This window comes from Rattus norvegicus, chromosome X (assembly GCF_021556685.1).
Source record: "Rattus norvegicus strain SHRSP/BbbUtx chromosome X, alternate assembly SHRSP_T2T, whole genome shotgun sequence".
Classification (NCBI taxonomy): domain Eukaryota; kingdom Metazoa; phylum Chordata; class Mammalia; order Rodentia; family Muridae; genus Rattus; species Rattus norvegicus.
The window spans coordinates 117266817-117289671 of record NC_141554.1 but is presented as its reverse complement, the minus strand read 5'-3'; the positions used below and the strand labels follow the sequence as shown (position 1 = coordinate 117289671).

The following is a 22855-nucleotide window of genomic DNA, read 5'->3' as shown; positions in this document are numbered from 1 at the left end:
GAACATGTGACAAAGCACTCTTTACCCAGATCCCACTGGGAGAAAGCTGGTCTCCCAGGAGGGCTGACACCCACACAGGAGGGTCAAGACACTGTCAGAGACAATAAGAGCAGCAAACACCAGAGATAACCAGATGGTGAGAGTCAGGTGTAAGAACCTAAGCAAGAGAAACCAAGGCCACTTGGCATCATCAGAACCCTTTTCTCCCACCACAGCAAGTACTGGATACCCCAACACATGGGAAAAGCAAAAGTATGATTTAAAAATCACATCTCATGATGATGTTGGAGTACTTTAAAAAGGGCATAAATAACTCCATTAAAGAAATTCAGAATAACACAGGTAAACAGGTAGAAGCCCTTAAGGGGGAAACCCAAAAGTTCCTTTAAAAAATTACAGGAAAACACAACCAAACACGTGAAGGAATTGAACAAAATCATCCAGGATCTAAAAATGGAAATAAAAAACAAAAAGAAATAAAAAAGAGAGAAAACCCCCTGGAGATAGAACACCAAGGAAATAGATCAGGAGTCATAGATACAAGCATCACCAAAGGAATATAAAAGATAGAAGAGAAGATATCAGGGGCAGAAGATACCATAGAAAACATTGACAAAATAGACAAAGAAAAGGCAAAAAGGCAAAAAGCTCCTAACCCAAAACATCCAAGAAATCCAGGACACAATAAGAAGATCAAACTTTAGGTAATAGGTATAGAAGAGAATGAAGATTGCCAGTGTAAAAGGACAGTAAATACCTTCAACAAAATTATAGAAGAAAACATCCCTAACCTAAAGAAAGAGATGCCCATAAGCATAGAAGAAGCCTACAGAACTTCAAATAGATTGGACTGGAAAAGAAATTCCTCCTGTCACATAATAGTCAAAACACCGAATGCACAAAACAAAGAAAATATTAAAAGCAGTAAGGGAAGAAGATCAAGTAAGATATAAAGGCAGACCTATCAAAATTATACCAGACTTCTCAACAGAGACTAAGAAAGCTAGAAGATCCTGGGCAGATGTCATATAGACCCTAAGAGAACACAAATGCCAGCCAAGGCTACTATATCCAGCAACGCTCTCGATAAACATAGATGGAGAAACCAAGGTATTCCATGACAAAACCAAATTTATACAATATCTTTCCACAAATCCAGCCCTACAAAAGATAATAAATGAAAAACTCCAACACAAGGAAGGAAACTACACCCTAGTAAAGCAAGCGAGTAGTGTTTTTTAACTAACTGAAAAGAAGATAGCCACCCAAACATAATTGCACCTCTAACAACAAAAATAATAGGAATCAAAAGTCATTGGTCCCCAATATCTCTCAACATCAATGAACTCAATTACCCAATAAAAAGACATAAACTAACAGACAGTATACATAAATATGACCCAGCATTTTGTTGCATATAGGAAACACATCTCAGTGACAAAAAACATTTCCTCAGAATAAAAGACTGGGAAAATTTTTCCCAAGCAAATGCTCCCAAGAAACAAGCTGGAGCAGCCATTCTAATATAGAAAGAAATAGACCTTCAACTAAGAGTTATCAAAAAAGATAAGGAATAATACTCATACTCAACAAAGGAAAAAAAACCAGCAAGATGAACTCTCAATTTTTAATATCTATGCTCCAAATGCAAGGGCATCAACATTCATAAAAGAAACCTTACTAAAGCTCAAAGCACACATGGCACCTCATACAATATAGTAGGAGACTTCAACACCCCACTCTCATTAATGGACATATCATGGACACAGAAAATAAACAGAGAGATAGAGAAACTAACAGAAGTTACGAACCAAAAAGGTTTAACATATCTATAAAACATTTCATCCTAAAACAAAAGAATATACCTTCTTCTCAGCACCTCATGGTACATTCTCCAAAATTGACCATATAATTGGTCACAAAACAGACCTCAACAGATACAAGAAGATAGAGCTAATTCCATGTATCCTAAGAGGTCATCATGGACTAAGGCTAGTCTTCAATCACAACAAAAAGAAAGAAAGCACACGTACACAGGCAAGCTGAACAACGCACTACTCAGTAATAACTTGGTAAAGGTAGAAATAAAGAAATTAAAGACATTTTAAATTTTAATGAAAATGAAGGCAGAATATACCCAAACATATGAGACATAATGAAAGCAGTGCTAAGAGGAAAATTCATAGCTCTGAGTACCTCCAAACAGAGAGAGCATACACTAGCAGCTTGATAGCACACCTGAAAGCTCCAGAACTAAAAGAAGCAAATTCACCCAAGAGAAGTAGATTCCAGGAAATAATCAAACTCAGGGCTGAAATCAGCCAAGTAGAAACAAAAAGAACTATACAAAGAATCAACAAAACCAGGAGCTAGATCGTTGAGAAAAAGAACAAAATAGATAACCCCTTAGGAAGACTAAGCAGAGGGCACAAAGAAAGTATCCAAATTAATAAAATCAGAAATGAAAAGGGAGACATAACAACAGAAACTGAGGAAATCCAAAACATCATCAAATCCTACTACAAAAGCCTATAATCCACAAAACTGGAAAATCTGGACAAAATGCACAATTATCTAGACAAATACCAGGTACCAAAGTTTAATCAGAATCAGATAAACCATCTAAACATTCCCATAACCCCTAAAGAAATAGAAGCAGTCATTAATAGTCTCCCAACCAAACAAAGGGCAGGACCAGACAGGTTTAGTGCTGAATTCTATCAGACCTTCACACATGGACTGACCCTGGGCTCCAACTGCATAGGTAGCAATGAATAGCCTAGTAAGAACACCAGTGGAAGGGGAAGCTCTTGGTCCTGCCAAGACTGAACCCGCAGTGAATGTGATTATTGGGGCCAGGCAGTAATGGGGGGAGGATGGGGAGGAGAACACCCATAGAAAAGGGGAGGGGGAGGGGCTAGGGGGATGTTGGCCTGGAAACCGGGAAAGGGAATATCAATCGAAATGTAAATAAGAAATATCCAAGTTAATAAAGATGAAAAAAAATATTGGAGGAACACTCCTCCATTGTTGGTGGGATTGCAAACTGGTACAACCAATCTGGAAATCAGTCTGGAGGTTCCTCAGAAAATTGGACATTGAACTGCCTGAGGATCCAGCTATACCTCTCTTGGGCATATACCCAAAAGATGCCTCAACATATAAAAGAGACACGTGCTCCACTATGTTCATCGCAGCCTTATTTATAATAGCCAGAAAATGGAAAGAACCCAGATGCCCTTCAACAGAGGAATGGATACAGAAAATGTGGTACATCTACACAATGGAATATTACTCAGCTATCAAAAACAACGAGTTTATGAAATTCGTAGGCAAATGGTTGGAACTGGAAAACATCATCCTGAGTGAGCTAACCCAATCACAGAAAGACATACATGGTATGCACTCACTGATAAGTGGCTATTAGCCCAAATGCTTGAATTACCCTAGATGCCTAGAACAAATGAAACTCAAGACGGATGATCAAAATGTGAATGCTTCACTCCTTCTCTAAAAGGGGAACAAGAATACCCTTGGCAGGGAAGAGAGAGGCAAAGATTAAAACAGAGACTGAAGGAACACCCATTCAGAGCCTGCCCCACATGTGGCCCATACATATACAGCCACCCAATTAGACAAGATGGATGAAGCAAAGAAGTGCATACCGACAGGAGCCGGATGTAGATCGCTCCTGAGAGACACAGCCAGAATACAGCAAATACAGAGGCGAATGCCAGCAGCAAACCACTGAACTGAGAATAGGACCCCCGTTGAAGGAATCAGAGAAAGAACTGGAAGAGCTTGAAGGGGCTCAAGACCCCATATGTACAACAATGCCAAGCAACCAGAGCTTCCAGGGACTAAGCCACTACCTAAAGACTATACATGGACTGTCCCTGGACTCTGACCTCATAGGTAGCAATGAATATCCTAGTAAGAGCACCAGTGGAAGGGGAAGCCCTGGGTCCTGCTAAGACTGAACCCCCAGTGAACTAGACTGTTGGGGGGAGGGCGGCAATGGGGGGAGGGTTGGGAGGGGAACACCCATAAGGAGGGAAAGTGGGGAGGGGGATGTTTGCCCGGAAACCAAAGAATTATTATTAAGTATTAAATAAATTTAAAAAAAAATAGAAATGTAAAAAAAAGTATTGGAAGGATCAGGAATTTCAAGGTACATACCTAAACATAGTAAAAGCAATATACAGCAAACCAGTAGCCAACATCAAGATAAATGAAGAGAAACTTGAAACAATCCCACTAAAATCAGGGACTAGACAAGTCTACCCACTCTCTCCCTACCTATTAAATATAGTACTTGCAGTCCTTTCCAGAGCAATTAGACAACAAAAGAGGTCAAAGGGATACAAATTTGAAAAGAAGTCAAAATATCACTATTTGCAGATAATATGATAGTTTAGTTAAGTGAATCCAAAAATTTCACCAGAGAACTCCTACAGCCAAGAAACAACTTCAGCAAAGTGGCAGGATATAAAATTAACTCAAACAATCAGTAGCCTTCCTCTACACAAAGGGTAAACAGGCTGAGAAAGAAATTAGGGAAACGAAACCCTTCACTATATTCAGAAATAATATAAAATACCTCAGTATGACTCTAACCAAGCAAGTGAAAGATCTGTATGATAAGAACTTCAAGTCCCTGAAAAAAGAAATTGAAGATCTCAGAAGATGGAAAGATCTCCCATGCTCATGGATTGGCAGGATTAATATAGTAAAAATGGCCATTTACCAAAAGCAATCTACAGATTCAATGTAATCCCCATCAAAATTCCAACTCAATTCTTCATAGTGTTAGAAAGAGCAATTTTCAAATTTGTCATTCGGAATAACAAAAAAACCCAGGATAGTGAAAACTATTCTCAAAAGTAAAAGAACTTCTGGGGGAATCACCATCTCTGACCTCAAGCTGTATTGCAGAGCAATCATGATAGAAACTGTATGGTATTTGACAATGATGCCAAACATAAACAACGGAAAAAAAAGAAAGCATCTTCAATAAACGGTGGTGGTCTAGTTGGCTGTCTGTATGTAGAAAAATAAAAATAGACCCATATTTGTCACCTTGCACAAAGCTGAAGTCCAAGTTTATCAAGGACCTCAACATAAAACCACAAACACTTAATCTAATAGAACAGAGAGTATGAAAGAGCCTTAAAGCCATTGGCACGGGGGGAAATTTCTCAAGTAGAACTCTAATGATTCAGGCGCTAAGATCCAGAATTGATAAATGGGACCTCATCAAACTTAAAAGTTTCTGCAAGGCAAAGGACATAGTCAATGGGACAAATTGGCAACCTCTGGATTGGGAAGGTAACTTCACCAACTCCACATCCAATAGAGGGCTAATATGCAAAATATATAAAGAACTCAAGAAACTAGCCACCAAAAAACTAAAAAATACAATAAAAAATGGGTTATAGGGAGGAAGCAGCGGCACCAGATCCAAGATGGCAGTCACTAGGAGGGTGATGTACGAGTTGGAGAGAACTATAAATGTGGAATGAAAAACTTCCATAACATCCAGGTTGATGAAGCTAATTTATTGACTTGGCAAGGGCTTATTGTTCCTAAGAACCCTCCATATGATGAGGGAGCCTTCAGAATTGAAGTCAACTTTCCAGCAGAGCATTCATTCCAACCACCCAAGATCACATTTCAAAGTTATCCCACCCTAACATAGATGAGAAGGGGCAGCTCTGTCTGCCAGTAATTACTGCTGAAAACTTGAAGCCAGTCACCAAGGCTCTCCACGTAATCTAGTGCCTCATAGCACTGGTGATTGACTTCCAGCTTGAGCACCCACTCTGGGCTGACTTAGAGGAAGAATACTCTAAGGATCAACCTTAAAAAATGCTGAAGAGTTTACAAAGAAATATGGGGGAAAGCGACCTGTGGACTAAAATCTGCCATGAGTGATTTCAGCAAGTTCGAGCAGAGACCCTGAGCAGTACTTTCAGACATCCAGCAAAGCAGGACTCTGTAGACATTGACATGTGCCACTAACTGGCATCACCTTGTGAGAGTTACTATCTTTCTACAGTTTCCTTACTCAAAAGTGGTCTAAGTAACCCATAAAGAAGGATTAAAAATTCAGATGTTCTAAAAAGATGGGGTATAGAACAAACAGAGAACTTATAACAGAGGAATCTCAAGAACCAGATTACAGACAGGAGTTTAGCATGACTATCCTCTGAAAGGGCCAACAAGCAGCTTACTGAGATAGAGGAAGATACTTATACCCAATCAATGTACTGAAGTCAGGAACTCTGGTGGCTGAATTCGGGAAAGGCTGGAAGAAGCTAAGAAGGAGGGCTACCCCATAGGAAGACCAGCAGTTTCAACTAACCTGGATCTCTGAGATCTCTCAGACAATGGATCACCAACCAGACAGCATACAGGAGCTAGTCTGAGGCCTCATACACACATACAGAAGAGGACTCCCTGGTCTGCCCTCAGTGGGAGAGAACTAGGCCTCAAGGAGTGGGGAGGCCTGGCAGGGGTGGGGGTATGGGTGGGGGTAGGGGGTGAGATGGGGACATCCTCTTGGAGGCAAGGACTAGAAGGCATGGGATGAGGAACTGTATGTGGGAGGAGAAAACAATTTGAGTTTAAATTTTTTTTTTAAAAAGAAGTCTTTAACCTATATGCAGTCACGAGGTCTCTCCTGGAACCCTATGCAACAACAGCAACAACAACAACAACAACAACAACAACAACAACAACAACAATAACGGACACTGATATTAAAAAACCCTAATGTAAAATATGAAAATAGCTAACAAGCAAAGTCTTCAATACTCCAACACATGGATATGGAAAATATTTAAGGTGATATCAATTACCATACTCTGGTTTTTATGTTATATAGACACATTCATACAGTGTGTTCTACACCACTACATGTATGGCATTTGTCATAAGGAATAAGTGAAAGCAAAGTCTATTTTAACCTAATTGCTCATATATACATGCTTATGTATATATATATGCATATGTATTTATAAAACTATAACTGTTTTATGTCAGAAACAAAATCATTGAAAAATCCACTGCATCCCTAATGAAGAATATCTTTGTTAGGCTAACACACTACCAAGGTTGGGGAAGGACTCTGTGAGCTTGACTGTATGACAACAGAAAAGTCTCAAGTTATAAAGCCAAGAGAACAGAGAATCTGTAGATTTCCTTTGTTCCAGTAGATGGTTTCATACATATGGAGACACCAATTAGACTTAGTAGGTTATCAAAAACAATAAGAAAATGAGGCTATGAAGTTGGGAGTGTGTCATGTTAGAGGGGACTTGAGGGGAACTGGATAGGAAAAATTAATGTTGATATGATCATGTTTCATTGTGTCTTTGTATGAAATTGTCAAGAATAACTAAAATTAATATAAGAAATAAAAAGAGATAATCCTAGGGCTATCCATACAATGTAAGAAGGAACATAAATAATAACTTCAGGGTGTTTTTCCAAAATTCATATCAGGTATTAAACAACGGTGTAGTAATCATGAAGATCACTAATTAAGAAAAGTTTCTTCCTCTTAAGATTAAAACAATCTTATACCAGGGCAAAGCAATAATCTTATCCTAGGCCTTATTATTTTCTGACATTAGAAATTTATATATATATATATATATATATATATATATATTAATGATAGGGATGATTCATGCTTACTCAGGAGCAAAGGTAAGAGTTATAACAGATTGTTTTTTATAAAATCTGCTAGCAGTAAGAGATGGAGTGAAATATTTAGTGTTAAAGGTAAATTTTCACTAATCTAGAAAGCAGTGCTTACAAAAGCATCCTTCCAGAGTGAAAGCCGACCTGGCACCGTGTTCATCAGTAGACGTGCTTGACAAGAGATATCTACAGAGGGGAAACTTGTATTCATCAGAAGGAAGGGTGGTGGTAATGTAATGTTAATCTTTTTACCTAGTTGTTCATTCATATGTATTTTTTTTGTACTAAATGGAAATAATGATGGGACGAATGGGAAGGAGCAATTACAATACTAGTTACAATAGTAATACAGTAATAGGAGTTATACCTCATTGCAACTTAAAATGGACTTTGATTCACACAAATGCATACTGCAAACAAAATCAAACATAGGAACCATTTAAAAAGGAATATTCACATAAAATATAATACAGTAAGAATGGGAGGAGAAGGGAATTGTATATATAATTTGTTATGGAATTATAAATTAAAACAACAGTTGAGGTATCCCTGAGTGTCTGTCTAAAAGGGTTGACCAAAAGTGACAGGAAATCCCAAATGCTGCCCATGATATGGAGCAACAAGAACTAACTATTTCATTTTGGATGGGAATGTACAACGGAACTGCTTTTAAAATCAGTCTGGTAGGATTTTGTAAAAATAAAACTCAACATCCTCTTATTATATCAGCTAAGATTTGTCTTCTTTGGTATTTCACTGCGAAAATTAAAGTTTTGACCATACAAAAATGCACATGCATATCTTGGCAACTTTATTCATAATTTCACTGACCCAGAGACAACCAATATGTTCTTTGGTAGATGGGCACATTAATTGGCTAATATATCCAGATATTGTAATATAATTTAGGACTCAACAGAAGTAACTTATAAAGCCATTAAGACGAATTAAGGAAACTCACATATAATAAAAGAAGACAGTATGAAAAAAATCTACACATTGTATGCTATCAATTGGATACATTCTGGAAAAGGAAAATCTGAAGGAACAATAAAAATACAAATGGCTGTCAGACAGTGGGCAAAAGGAAAAGGTATTGAAAAGAGAGATTACAGAGGATTTTTCAGGCCACAAAATTAGTCTATGTTAAATTAAATATTACAGTGATACATGTGTCATTATAGATCTACCAAACCTGTAGAGTGTTTAACACAAAGAGTTAAACTTAATGAAAATTAAGGAGTATGTATAATAATAATAATAATAATAATAATAATAATAATGATAATGATAATGATAATAATAATACAAGTGTATTGATCAAAACAAATACATCACTACAATATGGGATGCTGATAGTGGAAGAAAAGGATGTTTGTGGTGAGAGAGTATAGAGGAAGTTCTTGTAATTCTCAATTAGTGCTGTTATGAACCTCAAACTATTTTGAAAACTGAAGTACATTTGTGATCATTAGGCAAACCCAGATGAGAAACATGATAAGACATATCCTCTTGCATGTTTAGAATGGCTACTGATAAAAATGCAAAAAATAACAGAGGTTACTGATGGTGGGGAGAAAGGAATATTACTTCAGTCAAAAGAAAAAAGTAGCATACCGAATGTACAAAAAGCAAAATACTAAAAATAAAACAGGAGTTGGAAGTGCATCTCTGTGGGAGAGTGCTTGACTAGCTTTGTAGCCATGGATTTTATCTTCAGCACCGTAGAAACAAAAATAGAATTACTACTTTCCCAATTCTTCTACTTCCAGGTATATAGCCAGAAGAATGAAATATACATTTTGAAGAAACATCTACATACCACGTTCATTTCATTCCTAGTTAAGGCTCCGTTATAATTGGATCCATAGACTTGTATATTGGTGGATGAACAGAGTCATGAAAAAACTAGGGAATCTTGTTATTTTGGTAAGATGTACACAACTGGAGGACACTATGTAAACGGAGTGGGCACAAGAACACAAGTGCAGCATGTTTTCATTCACACACAGAAGCTGAAAAGCTCCATCCTGTGGGTGAGAATGCAGTGATTATCAGAGGCTCGGAGAGGAAGCAGGTGGGCGAACATAGAAGGAAGTTGGTTAATGGGTGATAAAATTCAGTTGGAAAGGACAAGTTTGGGTGTATCACAAAATACTAAGATAACTATAGTTTGCAGCAACGTATTTTATATTTTTACAGAGAAGAACAGGAGAAAAATTTTGAGATGCCAAATATAATAAGAACTACAAGTCACCATAATTTGATAATTCCACAGTGTATTTTATATTTATATTTAATTATCACGCTGTAGCCTAGCTGCATGTATAATTATTATGTTTGAACAAAAATTAGAACTTCCATCCAACTCTAAAAAATGTGCTATTTTTTTAAAACAGTAAACATATTTGAATGTCATCTTTAATTTTTGCCTAACTGCTCAATATGCGAGGAGAAAACGAAAACCAAAGCAGTTTAAAGCCTGTTTCTGGGTCAGCATAATGACATTAGAGCTTTTAACTTGCTTCTCACATGGGGACATTTTATTAAATTGCTACCCAGCCTGTTTCAGACTTGTTGCAATCTTAGCAAACCTGTGTACATGGAAGATTCACGTCCTGGGCATGGATCCAAAAAGTTCATTAGCCACAAGCCCACATGTGGCTGCTGCCAAAAGATTTATTTTCATTCACTTTGCACAAGGTTAATCAACTCTTGTTTTCAGTGAGGATTTTGCAATGTCTATGAACTTTTCTATTACTTGAAATCCCAAAGATAGATCAGATCATGTGGAAACAAATCAAGAAAAATATCTAAATGGAAATAATTCTGTTAAGGCCACAGATCACCATGGATAATAGCAGAGAGCACGTCGTTACCTTGCCAACAATGTATTTACTGACATTTCTACATAAACATACTCCATAGTTTGTCTTAGCAGTTTTATAACTAGACTTGAGCTATTTTATAATTGTTTACTTGTAGGAAATAAGTAAATAGGGAGTCCCAACTTGAAACATAATTCCTTTTATGTTTCATGACTAATTTTCATTAATCCATGAGGGATGTTTGTATAATTATCCCATCCAGTGCACAAATAATCTGAGGACTGTCTAGAGACTGGTACTAAGCATTCAGGTTTGGAAGAGGAACCTGTGTAGAGAAGAACAGGAACCAATATAAGTCAAGGGTTTAGGATTTTACAAAAGAGAGTAAACAGATAAGCAGTGTCCCAGAACTTGCCAGGAAGTCAATTAATATCTATACTAGTTTATGTCAAAGGGCAATATGAAGCCCAAAAATGAAAGCCATACGCTCTGTTTTTAAATTTTTGATTCATTCATCCACACAAAGATCATTTTTTTTAAAAAATTAAGGAAACACTTGAGAAATATATGTGTAACTCTATGAAAATGAAGGTTATTTGAAAACCACTTGCAACAGAATTTAATGAGTAAATTTTAAGACACACTGCTTCAATTGAATTCAGGGATTAAATTCTTGGGGATATTGAGTAAATTGTTATATCTTATGCACATAAGACAAAAATCCATTAACCAACAACAGCCATCTATTTTATGACTAGACACGTGATAAGGAATAAAACAATTGTTTAGTTTTTAATCTATAAGTGTTTTGGGGATAAAAATCAGATATCCTCTTCAATAACGAAATGAAGCAACAGAAAACCTTGCCTATAATCTCCTAATTTAAAAAGCACTTTGTCAGATGTAATTCGACTTACCTGTGTTATTATTTATCTTTACTAAATATAGTGACAAAGGATAAATCAAAAAGGTTAATAATGGAAAATGTTCTCAACAAATCACTGACAGCTAGTACAGGTATTACTATATGATACGCATAGGAACATGAAACTCAGAAAGTGTTAATATAAATAAGGGTGAAGACAGGAAACATATAGGTCCCCATAACCATAAAACATTGTTCTTTTAGCTCATTCAGTTCACCCTTTACAGCAGAGGATTGATTTTTTTTAATTTTATTGGATATTTTTATTTACATTTCAAATGTTATTCCCTTTCCCAGTTTCCTGTTTATAAGTCCCCTATCTCATCCCCTCGCCCTTCTTCCATGAGGGTGTTCCCCTCCCCAACCATCCACCTTCCTGCCTCCCTGCCCAGACATTCCCCTACATTGTGGGTTCCAGCCTTGGCAGGACAAAGGTCTTCTCCTCCCATTGGTGCCCAACAAGCCTAAGAGGATTGAAATTTAATGAACATTTTATAAACAAAATCTAAAGTCTTGGGAGGATAGATACAGTCATGACCATATTCCTAATTCCTTTCAGTGCTTTTATGAGCAAGTTAGCATGTAGGACCAATATTGATCTAAGTTCCCCTAACTGCATTTTATGCTTTATATTTTCTTTATTTTCTATTAATGAGGGAAGAAAACAAAACAAAATGTGTATTGCTGGTAGGTTGGGGATAGCCAGAACAGCAATGGAATTCTAGAGCAGTGATAGAAGTTTTCATAGCTGAACAGCTTCGGATTACTACAGATATATTAACTACTAGAGCTCATGATCTACTATTTTAATTATACCACAGTTTGCAGATATATCTGCAGCGTTACATGAAGTGAAACTCTGAAATTGATTCCAAACATCAAAGGTGATTCTGGATTCATTTTCTTAATGTCTCATGGACTTGGGGATATGGAGAGGGAGCATATAAGCTAAACCATTGAGAAACAATCAGATAATAAGGCAACTTTACAGAAGTCAGTGGACTGATACACTTTATTGAGAAATTCTGATTATATCATATAGAAGAAGAATCTATGTTTAATAAAAGGGCAAATTTAGGGGGAAAAAGAAATTCAAGGTCACCATTGGCTATATAGTAAGTTTGAGGCCAGTCTGGGTTGCATGAGACCCTGTATTAATAAACAGAGAGAGAGAGAGAAAGAGAGAGAGAGAGAGAGAGAGAGAGAGAGAGAGAGAGAGAGAGAGAGAGATTCTGAACTCTTAGAATAACATCCTATTGACACCATTAGCTGAGGCCCATATTGCAATGAACCCAATCTTACAATCTAGAAATTCCATACCAGCCATTGACTTCTATTAGCTTGATTTTATCTCGCTCACTAGGGTTCTTTTTTTTTTTTCATTCTCCTAAGTTCTCTGTTGATCATGGTCAAAGGAAAACAAATACTCCAAACCAAACAATGAAAATAAACTCGTGCATAGAGTTGCTGCTTTGGACCTAATATATCAGTTGAATTTAGATTGTCTTTCACAAGTCAAAGAAATCATGACTTTGGATATTCAACTGTGATTTTATATTGTTTTTATTTTCGTGAGCAGCTTTCTAAAAATGAGCATGTAAAGACTATTGATTACAACTATGGTGAAATATCCTTTCAGGCTCATTGACTCAATATCTCTTTTTCTTCCTTTAATATTGCTCTATGATTTGGGGCTACTGTACCCCTCAATGCCTCGGGTTTCATCTATAAAATATTAGGTATATCTTCCACTCTCACAGTCAATAGTTAAGTTAAATAAGATGGTATGTGGAGAGAATCATTCTTTATGTGAACCTCACGGTATTAATTCTGCATTTCTAATCCCTTGTGATTGTTTTTAAAACTTTCCATCATTTTTAGCATTTTTGTAAGTTATATTTTTTCCTCATTGCATCATAATATGAAATTGGTAGAAGGAATATTGGTAGGTCCTTTGGAAAACCGAGTTCTAGTACACTTTAGTGAATACCCACCTTGTGTCTGTTCTCATTTTGGGGATCTAAAAATTGGTATAATTTTACTAAGCCACCAGCTTACAAAAATATGTACAATTGTGTAGAATTCTAGTTTGACATCTATCACATTGTAATAAAAATACAATGGGGAAAATTAGGGGCTTTCGGTCTTTTTATATATCAAATAATGTGCTGTATGCCCCCCTTTTTTTAGCCACAAAGATTGGACGCATTTTTTATTTGATTTGTTTTCATCCCACATCAAATACAGCTCAAAACACAGAGGCGGAGGCAGGATGTAAATCAGGTTTGTTTGATTCCACAGTACTCATGCTCATAAGTACTCCGCTCCTACTGCCTAACTGATGACCTTCTTGAAAGGTACCTCTTTCTCTTTGCTCTCATGAGCACTTCCAAATTATCCCATGACTTTTCACTTCCTTGATTAATATAGATTAAAACATCTCTTGGCCTAATAAGACAGGAGCAATTTATGGTGACTATTTCTTAAGTCTCCAGCTAGAATTTCAAGTTTTTCAGCTCAAATGGAAGACTATTGGCATGTATTAGGAATCAGCTTTCAGTCAAGGTTCAGTATATACGGGCTCTACTTTAGCTCAACAAATGTATCTCCGGTTCAGCTATACGATCCATTCCACATTAGTTTACTTCTATTACTATATCAAAATATTTAGATGATTTAAAATGGAAAGGAGCTCATTAATTTCATAGTTTGGGAAAATGAAAAGCCAAAGTTGGAAGATCATTCCATTTGGCCTCTGGTGAGGACCCACCCCATTGAAGGCATTAAAACATAGCAGCTAGCATCCTGGCAAGAACACCTTGCTCTGCACACTAATTTCTGAATAAGAGAGAGAAGCTAAACTCTGGATAAGGTAGTAGACTACATGTACTTTCTTCGTGGCACAGTAATGGAGAAGAGTCAGAATAAGAAGATAGACTATATTTCCGAGAGGAAACGCTTCTTAATTCCATGAAAATGAGGAGGAGATATGTGAGAAGTACAAAGGAAAAGAAGGGATAGAGCCAGCCCCCTCCACTACTGCAAGTTTCTATTGCTATGGTGATAATGTAAGCAGGGTACAACTCTCAGTTGTGTTGTCAATTGCTATATTTTCTACATACTTAGGACACTTCCCCCAGGTAGAACAGTAATCATGCCAGAAAATTTGATCTGAAGAGTATCAGGATGGTAAGAGAACCTGCCTACAACATAGATTGCAAGGTTAAGTGTGATTACCAGAGGTACCTGGTATGTAAAGAAGGAAAGTTATTAAAACAAAGACAACTGTGGAGGAGGACAATGAACAAAAGTACAATACAGAAACAACATCAGAATAAGCTACAGGGAAAAAAATCCAAGAGCCCACATGTGCAAAGATTCTACCTTGAACATATAAACAGCAATATCAACTGCAAGGACTCAGGAAGAAGCTTCTCTAATACTTGGGCTTTTTGTTTTCTAATTTTGTGTTTAATTATACTTTAGCAGAATTTTAATATGGTATATTACACACACACACACACACACACACACACACTCACACATATGTAGAGAGAGAGAGAGGGAGAGACAGGGAGTAAGAGGGAGCCATTTGTTTACTTACGAAAATTTCCTCCCACATTTTACATTATTGGGCCATTTTCCTTCTATTTTTCTTTCTTTCTTCCTTCATTTCGTCCTTCCTTTCCTTTTCCTTCTTTCCTTTTTTCTTTTTCTATTGTTCTTGATCTATATGTGTCACTTTTTTCATTCCACTATTCTTTTAGGACTATTTAAAGAGAAGCAGTGGATTTAAGTACTATCTCTTACTACAAAAAATATACCTCACAGGTAAACACACCCACAGATTGAGTCAAAAGCTGAAGGAAACTTATCAAGTCTTCTACAGAGTTTAATATCACTTCATGGTGATAACTATAAAAAATCTGGAATTAAGAAATATCCATAAATATAATAAAGAGAATTTATGAGAAATCTATACCCAACTTTATACTAAAGAGGGTAAATTTAAAAAGTATTTTCTTTCAGGTCAGGAACAGGATAAAGGTTCCTGCTCTCTCAACTCTTATTCAATATAATATGTTGTTTAACTTGAGTGAAAGAAAAAAAATGCCAGAAATGCAACAGGTACAGATATCACAGGAAGAATCTGAAATTGTGCTTATTTTCAAGAAATAGGATAGTTTTCTTAAAAATACCCTTGAACATACACCAGAAAACTCTTGGATTTGATAAACATGTTCAGCAGTATACTAGGATACAAATAAAAATCAGTAGCTTCTCTATCAGTACTAGCTAAAAATAATAGTTAAGAGTAAACCTTACAATGATGACAACTGCCCCTACAATTGAACTGTATAAAATTCACAGAAAATTAATAAAATAATTGTTTAAAATTTAGTCATTTGTCTACCATAAGTATCTAGAGTACATAAGGAACTGTAATTATTGATCATCAAAAAGGCCACCAACAATTGAGATAGTAAACTAAATTGACACTTCTCAAAAAAAGAAACACAAATATCCAATAAGCATTTGATAAAATATTCTACATACATCAGGGAAGGGCACATTAAAACTTCTTTGATATTCCATCTCATATCACTTGGAATAGTGATCACCAAAAAAATGGACAACAAATGCTTGCAAAACTATGAGGAAGGCTTATCTATTTCAGCTGCGGATACAAATTGCTATGGCCAGTATAGAAACTGGCATAGAGGATTCTCAGAAAACAACCATACCACCCAACTATAACTTTTTTGTTCACATATGTGAAGGACTCTAAGATAACATGAAATATGTGCACATTCAAATTTATTGCTGCTGTAAATTCACAGTAGCTAGAAGATTAGAGCATCCTCAGTGTCCATCAAAAAAAGGATAGATAAAGAAAATGGTGTACAAATACAAGACTGAATTATATTCAGCTGTAAAGAAAAACTGAAATCCTAATATTTGCAGAAAATGTAATCAACTGGAAATCATTATGTTACAATAAGCCAGGATCAAATGAATATTGCATACTTTCTCTCATGCTGAATACAATCTAAATCTGTATATATGTTTATAAACATTTATATGAGGTGAGACATGGGTCTTGGAAATTACAAAGTGGAGCAAAACAGAGAAAGAAGACATCCCAAGTGACCAAAAGGGGAAGGGGAGTAGTTGGCAATAGAGTTTGCATGACAGGAAAGCAAAAAGTGGAGATTATTCTTCAGGAAGATTAGGGAAGATGAATGGAGAGAAATGAATTAGAACAAAGTAAAATAACATGTATATTTAAAATGTCATAAGAAACCTCATTATTTTATATGCCAGATTATAGTTAATAAAGTAAACTTTAAAATAATCAGGCCAGATAAGAAACCCAGAGATGAGAAAGGGGGGAATCTTACACTTTTCATAACAGCCAATTCTTACCATGTCCCCAAAAGACTAAACTTCTCCATTCTTTTTTCTTTTTTCTTTTTTTTTTTCCGAGCTGGGGACCAAACCCAGGGCCTTGAGCTTGCTAGGCAAGCGCTCTACCTCTGAGCTAATTCCCCAACCCCAAACTTTTCCATTCTAAGAGTAGTGTCCAATGATGAAATGATCTCATATTGGACACTGCCTCTTAAGGGTCTTCACATCTATTGACATCATCACACTGGGGACTAAATCTCTAGGACATGAATTTCCAAGTAACATACCCAATCCATAGCACTTGGCAATGATGTCACAGCAATAATGGACAATAATTTTCCCATTCACTCTTTTCAAATTTAAGAAATTGTCTAGACCACTCTGAGGTAAAGAGAGATAGAGCAGAATTAATCCATTTCTCATCTTTTCTTAGTATTTTAGTAGAGTCATCAAGAACTTTGGAAGAAGGAAAAAGTCACAGCCACCCACCCACTTTCTTAATGCTAGCTTAGTTCCACACAGTAAAGAAATTTCCCATTTCTAGCTGTGAATGTAATTTTCTCTGCTTTGGAGCCCTACCCAGTAATCTAAGGAAGCTGACATTTTCCATCCTGTAATAGGGTGAGGACATTAGTTTGATGATTTTTTTTCCAGAAGTTCTTTTTTACTTTCAGGGCATATGGTATCCAGGGCTACATCTGTTCTGATTACCAAAGGCTTTTCTCTGGAAAGTCTGCCTAAAGACAAACGGTCTAAAACTACAACCATCCCTTCTCTTGTTACAAGAAGGGTCCTACCTCCTCTGCATTTGTGCTGTGAACATAGCTTTTATCTAGTTAGTGCCATAGATCTCTCAACAATCTTATTGTGCCTTTTTATGAAAGTTTGTTTCATTACATGAGGGCTGTGTGCTATAGCATTGTAGTCTTCATATATGATGAAACTAAAACATAAAAGAACAATGTCCCAAAACACTTGTAATGGTACATGCCCATAATCTCAGTACTTCATAGGTGGATGTATGATGACCCAAAGCTCAAGATGATCTTCAGATACATGGTGAATTCAACATCTGTTAAGTCTACAAGACCTGTCTTGGGAAATTATAATATCCTTTAAACTGGGAGGAAGTTTGAAACTCAGTTCTCTTGCACTCATCCTTATGAAGAATCCATACTTCATATAGTTTGAGCAAGACAGAGATGTTTCTCCTACATCACCAGACACTTCAGTAGCTGTATGGTACATTACAAAATCACTTCGGAGCCACTGAGGATCTAGCACCTTGTCTGAGGGTGCATAGTGATTTATACCTCATTGGATATTTGGATAAGTCCTGCAAGGAACTACTCAAAGATTTGAGCACTAGTTAGCTGTATAATCTCAAGGTCATCAGGCTAAGGATTAATTCTCTTTTGTACCTAACAACCAACAATACCTAATATTTGCCAACTGCTTTCCCTGAGACAGGAAATATAGAATATGTTTATATGTATTGTGGAAGTTATTCCATTCTCTCTCTCTCTCTCTCTCTCTCTCTCTCTCTCTCTCTCTCTCATTGGATATTTCTTTATTTACATTTCAAATGTTATTCCCTTTCCTGGCTTCATGTCCATAAGTCCCCTATCCCCTCCCCCTCCCCTTTTCTATAAGTGTGTTCCCCTCCCCATCCACCTCCCTTCCTGCCCCCCACTGACATTCCCTTACACTGGGGACCCAACCTTGGCAGAATCAAGGGCTTCTCCTTCCATTGGTGCCCAACACAGCCATCCTCTGCTACATATGCAGTTGGAGCCATTGGGTCAGTCCATGTATAGTCTTTGGGTAGGGGGTTTAATCCCTGGAAGCTCTGTTTGGTTGGCATTGTTGTTATTATTGGTTTGCAAGCCCCTTCAGCTCTTTCAATCCTTTCTCTAATTCCTCCAACGGGGGTCCCATTCTCAGTTCAGTGGTTTGCTGCTAGCATTCACCTCTGTATTTGACATACTCTGGCTATGTCTCTCAGGAGACAGCTATATCCAGTTCCTGTCAGCATGCCCTTCTTAACTTCATCAATCTTATCTAGTTTTGGTGGCTGTATTAGGGGCCACAAGTGGGGCAGGCTCTGAATAGCTGTTCCTTCAGTCTCTGCTCTAAACTTTGCCTCAATATCCCCTCCTATGGATATTTTCTTCCCCTTTTTAAGAAGGAGTGAAGCACCTGTACTTTGGTCATCCTTCTTCTTGAGCTTCATGTGGTCTGTGGATTGCATCTTGGGTAATTTGAGCTTTTGGGCTAATATCAACTTCTCAGTGAGTGTGTACCATGTGTGTTTTTTCTGTGATTGGGTTACCTCACTCGGAATGATATTTTCTAGTTCAATCCATTTGCCTATGAATTTCATGAAGTCATTGTTTTTGATAGATGAATAGTACTCCATTGTATAGATGTACCACATTTTCTGTACCCATTCCTCTGTTGAAGAGCATCTGGATTCTTTCCAGTTTCTGGCTGTTATAAATAAGGCTGCTATGAACATAGTGGAGCATGTGTCTTCATTATATGTTGGAGCATGTTTTGGGTATATGCCCAGGAGAGATATAGCTGGGTCCTCAGGTAGTGGAATGTCTAATTTTCTTCCATTTTCTCTCTTAAACTACTTGTATAAGTATGTGCTGCTTTTAATTTTCATTGTTCTGTGTTTTTAACCATATAAACTATTTACTGATGAGAATTTGACTCATTATATATGCATTTGCTCCCCTAATTCTATGTCAGGTATGCATTCTGCTCAGACTTTAGCAATATTAACCATTGTATACTTCAGCCATTTACACCATATCTTCAATGATTTCTAGTATATTCATATCAGGTAGCTATAACCATAATCTCTTTTAGAAGGTGTCATTTCAGTTCCCCATAACTGACAACTTTACTCTGCTGTTTTGTAGTAGGGACTGGGACTTGTTTGGCCTACATCCAACTTTCTCCATTAAAGATTCATAAAAGATCAAACATTTAAATGTCACAGATAACATCAAAGTAATGAAAAATCAACTGGGGAAAGACTTGTGGATGATTAGAAGGACCCTGTTTTTTAAGGAGTAGGTGAAATTGATTTGTGCCGTAATGTGTACCTAATTGTTTTTTTTTAAAGTCATCCAAAATCATGGACTTTGACAAAAAATACAAATTTAATTATATGTAGGATAAATGAATATCGTTGGGCTGGTTTCAAATTCTCAGTCACTAGTTGGTGATATCTCTGTTCAAGAAATGTGGATAATAAGATTCAGTTTTGTTAAGCTATCTTTTCCCATAAATTCTCTATCTACATATTGGAATTTGAGTCATCTGGCTTTATGACTTTAAGTTTGCCTGTGCTTTTGGCTAATGCAAAGTTGTTGCTTGCCAGACAAGCTTTTGAGGTCCATCATTTCATACTATCTCATCTCTGAGCTGCTCACCTCTCTGAAAAGATATGAAAGGTACATCAATAATGATTTTCAATAGATACTACAAGTAGCAAGTTTACATTTCTGAAAAGCCAAACCTGATTCCCAGATTCAAGTTTGTCAATAGAATTAAGTATAAAGCACAAGCTTTCTAAGATTCTAAATGTATTCCTGATATCAAGACAGCCTGGTGTGCCATGGATCATCTGTCACTGTCATGTGTCTTCCTCTCTTGGATCAGGCTGTCCAAATGTCCATTTTTTTCAATGGGACTAATTCAAAGGCTGTGTTTGGATGAGTGCCTGCTTTAAAGATCATGTCAAGGATTAGATGATACTTACCAAATCTCTATGACAATGTGTGACTCTTGGTGGGTAATTATTAACAAGTACAAGAACTGACACCATTTTGCTGGCGATGGTGAGAAAATAGATTCCCAGTTAGAGGAAATATAGCAGAATGTGAGTTATTTTGTCATTAGCAGAAATGCATTGTTTCTGACATAGTATGGCCTAATTGAAGAAATAAACAAATAGTCCCAATCTTGCTCAACCTGGGCCTATATTGGCACCTCTATTCCTTCATCATAATGAATATGAGAGTGCATGGCTCAGTGCACAATATCATATTGTGTGTGTGCGTGTGGATGTTTGTTTTGCGAATTCTAACAAGTAGAAGGACCAGCAGCCTGGCAAAATTTCACCATAGTTGTCCATTCTTCTGTCATGCCAAAGCTCTCGTATACTCTCAAAGGTAGCTATACCACAGGCCTCAGCACTACAAAGACGGAAGTTCATTTCAGACAGCCGAGTGTTCTTTTAGTCACTATGACAAAGGAGTCGAAATGAGACAGGAAGTTATTACGGGCTAAGTTGTATTTTCCTAAACCTAGAGCTACACTGAATACCTAGTTCGTAATATCTTTGAACGTGATCAATTTTAAGAAATAAAGTCTTGGTCTATTTTATACTGCTATAACAAATCTACAACTTAGGCAATTCATAAAGAGAATAAATTTCTTTTTCACAGTTGTTGAGGCTAAAAAGTCAAAGATTTGGTTACTGCCTCTGAGGAGAGCTTTCATGCTTCATTGAATCATGGCAGAGGATAGCACATGGCAAATGAACAGGAGAGAGAATAGATAGAAGCAATAGACCACTCAAGAAGAAAACTCATTTAGATAAGAAATTACTCCTGCAATAACTATCTCAGGACCATGGCCAAAGATAATGGCATCGATCCATTCTTGAGCGTGGAACCCTGAGGACTTAATTAACTCAGAAAGGTCTCGTCTCCCAATACTCTCATGATGGGGATTAAGTGTCAGCATAAATTTGGAAGGGACATTCAAACAATAAAATTTCTGCCAAAGTAAGCAAGTTCATATGAGAGTGTAGTGGGTTATGAGAGCCCCCTCAATCTAATATGTCAAATATCCTTATAGAAAGAAGAGACACACAAATATAGAAGAAAGACAGCTCTGTGAAGTCATAGATGAACTAGGGAAGACAGACTTATGATGATGGAAAAATAGCTTGCCTTGGTGTAAATATAAACCATAGAACATCAAAGATTGTCAGTAAAAGCTGTGGGCTTGAGAGAAAGCTTGACCCTGCCAATACCTTTATTTCAGACTTCTAGCCTGCATATCTGTAGGGTAATGCATTTTTCTTGTTTCAAGTCATTCTGTGTGCTGTATTACATTACCACAGCTCTAGGCAAACAATCTAGGAAGGAGAATACTATTGGAAGTCAGAAAACTCCTGACATTGCTATTTTTAACGCTAATCTTAGATGGATGATTTAATAACTGAATCTCTCCTTCCTCACAAATGAAATAATAACATCAATTTAAGCTCATGGGATTATTGTAAACATAAAGTTTGACTATAAGGATATATCACGATGATTTTCTACCATAATAAATGCCTCATGCCTGCATACCCTCCAACCCCAAAATGTGTCTATGATATACACACCATAGTGATTCCTTACGTACACCCCTCTTAAGTACACACCCAACAGTAATGGTTGGCAAGACGTTTTTTAGAAGGAACGCAAAGACTATTTTAAAACACCATGTGGTTGTTACCATTAAAACAGAAAATAGGACCATGGTATATTCACACAATGGAGAGTTAGAAATGTACCCACAAACGATGAAGATCCTGAAATGTTATCATGAATGAGAAAAGAATACCAAAAACAAAATAATAACAGACTCTGCACATACATACAATTTAAAACTCAGGGAAAACTAACGGTGAGAGTGCTTGAGTGGAAACAATGGTTGTTGGGAGCAGACTCAAGATGGTGGAAGCAGCCTTCATGTTAAAAAGCAATTGTAGTTTAGACTTATATTAGATCAAAAGACTGTGTTAGATCAAAGCAGCCATACCTAAGCCTGCACCTGCAGTTCTGCTTGAATTCAATAGATAGAATAAATCTGGTTGTCAGGTTGCTTAGCACCGGTGGTCAGGTCGCTTTGCACTGGTGGTCAGGTCACTAAGCAACCCACCCTACTGTTCTCCCCTCTGGCCGATTTACCCAGC

The 22855-nt window shown here is 36.9% G+C and overlaps 1 protein-coding gene and 1 pseudogene across 15 annotated transcripts in view; one reads left to right on the top strand and one right to left on the bottom strand.

Moving 5' to 3' along the window:
• Rtl4 (retrotransposon Gag like 4) overlaps window positions 1-22855 on the bottom strand; it is a 411363-nt gene that overhangs the window by 27375 nt on the left and 361133 nt on the right.
• On the top strand, window positions 5466-5918 carry Ube2l3-ps1 (ubiquitin-conjugating enzyme E2L 3, pseudogene 1; annotated as a pseudogene).